Consider the following 5,721-nt stretch of genomic DNA (forward strand, 5'->3'; position numbering starts at 1 on the left):
AATCATGTAAAGTCTTCGCCTTAGACGGTGTAAAGTCTTTAGCTCGGACTATGGAATTCCTTTGAATCAGATGGTGTAAAGTCTTTGCCACAAATCATGTGAAGTCTTTGGCTTAGACGGTGTAAAGTCTTTATCTTGGATTATGGAATGCCTTTGACTTAGATGGTGTAAAGTCTTTGCCATAAATCATGTAAAGTCTTTGCCTTAGACGGTGTAAAGTCTTTAGCTCGAACTATGGAATGCCGTTGACTCAGACGGTGTAAAATCTTTGCCACAAATCATGTAAAGTCTTTGCCTTAGACGGTGTAAAATCTTTAGCTTAGACTATGGAATGCCTTTGACTCAGACGGTGTAAAGTCTTTACCACAAATCATGTAAAGTCTTTGCCTTAGACGGTGTAAAGTTTTTAGCTTGGACTATGGAATGCCTTTGAATCAGACGGTGTAAAGTCTTTGCCACAAATCATGTAAAGTCTTCGCCTCAGACGGTGTAAAGTCTTTAGCTTGGACTATGGAATGCCATTGACTCACACGGTGTAAAGTCTTTGCCACAAATCATGTAAAGTCTTTGCCTCAGATGGTGTAAAGTCTTTAGCTTGGACTATGGAATGGCTTTGACTCAGACGGTGTAAAGTCTTTGCCACAAATCATGTAAAGTCTTTGCCTTAGATGGTGTAAAGTCTTTAGCTTGGACTATGGAATGTCTTTGACTCAGACGGTGTAAAGTCTTTACCACAAATCATGTAAAGTCTTTGCCTTAGATGGTGTAAAGTCTTTAGCTTGGACTATGGAATGCCTTTGACTCAGATGGTGTAAAGTCTTTGCCACAAATTATGTATAGTCTTTGTCTCAGCTTTTCCACAAATCATGTAAAGTCTTTGTCTTAGACGGTGTAAAGTCTTTAGCTCAAACTATGGAATGCCTTTGACTCAGAAGGTGTAAAGTCTTTGCCACAAATCATGTAAAGTCTTTGTCTTAAACGGTATAAAGTCTTTAGCTTGGACTATGGAATGCCTTTGACTCAGACGATGTAAAGTCTTTGCCACAAATCATGTAAAATCTTTGTCTCAGCTTTGCCACAAATTATGTAAAGTCTTTGTCTCAGACGGTGTAAACTCTTTGACTTGGACTATGTGATGCCTTTGACTCCAATAGAATAAAAGTTTATTGTATATGAAGTAATATTTTCATTTGCAAAAAAAAAATGAAAAAAATAAATAAATTTGTGTTTTACCCTTCCAAAAGTCGTTTACAACATCACTGCGAGTACATATGTATAATGATGCATTTTTTTATTTTTTTTAAAACAAACAAAAAAACACGTACCTCATATATTGATGAACTCAAGAAGATATGCAAAAAGGAGTATCAAAATTGTCAATACCAATGATAAAAATAAATAGAAGGAGAGAGTCTATTTATAGACAAGTAGTGATAGTGAGGGAGTCCTTCTTCTAAAGTAATTATAATTACTTTTTGGGTAGGACTCTAGTAGAATGATACAAATTTATTCTCTCCAAATCCTAATTGGATGTGAAACTATAAAAGTTTGGACTATCCATATTCTCAAAGGAGGGTGTCCTTTCGGAATTCTAATTGGATTTGGAAGACAGAATAAAGGGTAGGCATTTGCAAAAAAAAAAAAAATGTGTTTTACCCTTCCAAAAGTCGTTTACAACATCACTGCGAGTACATATGTATAATGATGCGTTTTTTAAAAAAAAAACAAAAAAAACGTACCTCGTATATTGATGAACTCAAGATGATATGCAAAAAGGAGTATCAAAATTTTCAATACCAATGATGAAAATAAATAGAAGGAGAGAGTCTATTTATAGACAAGTAATGATGGTGAGGGAATTCTTCTTCCAAAGTAATTATGATTACTTTTTGGGTAGGACTCTAGTAGAATGATACAAATTTATTCTCTCCAAATCCTAATTGGATGTAAAATTGTGAAAATTTGGGCTATCCATATTCTAAAAGGAGTGTGTCATTTCAGAATTCTAATTGAATTTGGAAGACAGAATAAAGGATAGGCATTTGCAAAAAAAATGGAAAAAAAATGGGTCAAATAATAATAATAATATATATATATATATATATATATATATATATATATATATATATATACTCCAATTGGAGTCTCGTCATTTACTCCAACTATGTCACTCCAATCGGAGGAACGTATTAATATGTTCGTGGTGCATATTAAATTGCACGACATACTATTATCGTTTAATTAATACTTCAAGCCTAGTCTTTGTATAAAATACTTCGACAAGATTTGAAGTAGGGGGCATTTGTAAACATTAGAATTATATTGGATTTAAATTCGTAAATTAATTTAGACTATATTAAATTCAAGAAAATAGTCCAAATGATATGGCAATCCAAGTCAAATTAAATGAGCCACTAAAATCACACCACTTGTCAAATTTATATGGCAATCCAAGTCAAATTAAAGGAGCCATTAGAATCATGCCATGTGCTAAAATTATGTGGTAATCCAAGTCAAATTAAATAAGCCACTAAAATCATGCCACGTGTCAAATTCATGTGGCAATCTAAGTCAAATTAAATAAGCCACTAGAATAATGCCACGTGTAGGGGTGTTCATGGTTCGGTTTTGGTCGGTTATTGATTAAAACCATAACCAAACCAATTTAATCGGTTATTAAATGTCTAAAACCATAATCAAACCAAGTAAAATAATAACCACGGGTTTGGTTATTATCGATTTGGTTTGGTTTGATTCGGTTATTCGGTTTATGACTAGCCGAGATAATTCAAATATTCTCTGTCTACATTCTTCAAATTCTTATGAAGCTCTTTTTTCCTCACGACCCACAGAAGTTCAAAACAGAAAATGAAACAACTTAAACATTCGGAAAAAAAAAAGAAAACAACTTAAAATCAATTTAAAATTTGAAAAACTCCTTACAAAACTTCTCAAAATTTGACAATCTTATATTTGGGGTTGAGGAGTTGAGGTTGCTCTTGAGCCTTTACTGTTAGTCTATGACTGTGAGTCTGTGACTTTGTGAGAAACCAACGTGAGAGGAACAAAAATGTAAAAGGAAAATAGATACTAGGGTTTTAAAGTTTTAACTTTTACTTTATGTTGCTGCCTGCTGCTCAAGTGCTTAGTACTTATTAGAAATTTAGGATTTAGAATTTAGGATTTAGAATTGGGCTTGAGAGTTGGGCTAATGGGCTTGGATTGTTGTACTTGGACCGCTGTTTAGTGTTTATTAGAATTTATAATTGGGCTTGAGAGTTGGTTTGGATTGTTGGGCCTTAAAAATATGTATATTAATATTAAATTAATAATTAAAACGTATAAAATATCTTTAATTATTTATGAAAAACTACTATTATACATATAAATAATTATAAATTTTAAGTATATAATTATCGGTTTGGTTCGGTTATTTATTCGGTTATTTTTTTCTATAACCATAACCAAACCAAATATTATCGGTTATTCAAATTTAAAACCAAACCAAACCAAACCAAAGTGAATGTCGGTTTTTTTATTCGGTTTGGTTAAATTTTCGGTTTGGTTTTGGTTTTAACCAAAACTGTGAACAGCCCTAGCCACGTGTATATGTGACATGTTCTGACCAACCAAATTAAAACTCTTCACCAAAGAAATTTGATTGGTCAGTTCAAACCGACCAATCAAATCACACCCTCATACCACTCTCTACAACTATAAATAGGGGTCCTCATTATTCTGAAAGAGGGGTTTTTTGAAGAACAAGAAGCAAGAAGAGAGCTTGTGGATCAAAGACCGCAAATTCTCTACAAAGCTACAAAGTTCAAGTAATCAAATTCAAGTTTAAGTTCAAGATCAAGAACGAAGAAGAATATCAAGAAGATCAAGATCAAGTTACTTGTTCATATTTACTGTTCGTCATAACCATACAAGTGTTCGTGACGAATAATTCAAATCCAAATTTGAAGACGAAGATTCAAGATCAAGATATTCAAGCCCTTGACTGTAAATCAAATTCAAGTTCAAAGTGTTTCATATTATTTTAAGAATCAGAGGATTATCATAGAGATTGTAATCCACACTATATTTTGAAATCAAATATTACACTTTGTTACTCCAATTTTCTGGTCTTGATTATTTATTTTTCTCAGCTCGAAAATTTGTTGTTTACACACTCATTAGAAACTATTAGGATTTCGTATTGTAATTCAACCACTAAAAAGAGCATAAACCTCACTTTTGGAAAAATAATTTATGATGATATCTTAAACACCAAAAATATAGAAACTGAAATAGGTTATAACATTTGTCACCATCCACCAAAATGTAGAATAACACTATGGTTGCATCTCACAAAATAAAATGTTTGTGGACAAAATACAAAGAGAGATTTTATATAAAACCTAGCTAGTTGGATTTAATACTCATCATCAGGGAGTTCTTCAAGTAGTAGGTCAATGTTTGGTGATGCTACAATAAATTGGAGCGATTCAAAGTAAGTTCTCATCTTTGAATGATTATAAAGGCAACGAGCGAGCAAAAGCTTCATATGGTATGTACCTTCCCAACTTCTTCATCAGCTAACCTACCAATTCAACATATTTTTAGCAAGAATTTGTCCATAAAAATTTGTGAATGAATTATTATCTTCTTTACTTCAACACGGGGTTTGACTTACCCTATGGAGAACTAGTCTAGCTCGCTTAAATGTAAGTTGAAAATAAGTTTAGCTTATGATTTTTTTCCATTAATCTTGCAATTATAAAATATAGGAAATTTTTAGACCCTTAGTCTAATTAAGTGATGTAGCACGACATGGAAAGGACATCTTCGTTGGACTTGACATGGGCATGAGAAATCAATGCAGTTATGGCGACTAAGTGTTAGTGGGCAGCAATGAACAAGGATGCTAGAGTATTGGCTAGGCAGACTTGGGCAGAAGGCAAGGCAAGGCAAGGCAGTGTGGCATCGACAAGGCAAAGCAAGGCTGGGCAAGTGTGTTGTCTTGACAAGGCAAGGCAGTGTGACTTGACGATGGCAAGACAAAGTTGATTTGAGGTGAAGGAACGAAGTTGGCAAAGATCACGAAATAAATTGCATATGGAAAGCAGTCAAGAATCATTCTAAGTGTGGGCTATGTGCAAATTCGACTAAGGCATTGTGGGGCATGTGCGAGGCACATGTCCAATGTAATTTGAATTCAAATTTGATTAGGCTGTTAGAAAATATGACTGTTGTAATTGGTTAAGTTTCTGATAAGATTTGTTAAAGGCTTGTTCTAGGTACATCGGTTGGTTATAACTTTTGGAATTGCCTTGTGCATAGTTTTTAAATATGGGTAGAAATTCAACTAAGGCCTCAAAGAGTGTTTTGTGCCTTAGTCAAATTTGTAAAGCCTTTCTTTTGTTGATTTTTGATCTTAATAAAGTTTGGGAAGAGTTCCTATACGTTCTGTGCATTTGTTTATTAAGTACATTGCTTAAGATTTGCAAACAACCTTGTAATTAGCCAATTCATGTGTGGTTGTGAGGCTGAAGTTTATGAGTTTTTCAGACTGTCGTACAGTGGTGTGCGAGTGAAAATGAAGCTTTTTGGAACTTTAAAGAAGCCATTGCATTGGAGCCAATACTTAAGCTGCCAATTTTTGAATTGCCATTTGAAGTACACATTGATGCATCAGATAAAGTTGTTGAAGGTATGTTGGTGCAAAAGGGTAATCTT

General features: G+C 33.5%; 1 long non-coding RNA gene across 1 annotated transcript; it reads left to right on the forward strand.

Moving 5' to 3' along the window:
* The first annotated feature begins 4,503 nt into the window (after nucleotides 1-4,503).
* Nucleotides 4,504-5,447, forward strand: LOC129903841 (uncharacterized). Its single transcript, XR_008770300.1, has 2 exons — nucleotides 4,504-4,552; nucleotides 4,868-5,447. It is a non-coding gene; the product is annotated as an uncharacterized LOC129903841 (long non-coding RNA).
* Nucleotides 5,448-5,721: the final 274 nt, after the last annotated feature.

Source organism: Solanum dulcamara, chromosome 9 (genome assembly GCF_947179165.1).
Source record: "Solanum dulcamara chromosome 9, daSolDulc1.2, whole genome shotgun sequence".
NCBI classification, from domain to species: domain Eukaryota; kingdom Viridiplantae; phylum Streptophyta; class Magnoliopsida; order Solanales; family Solanaceae; genus Solanum; species Solanum dulcamara.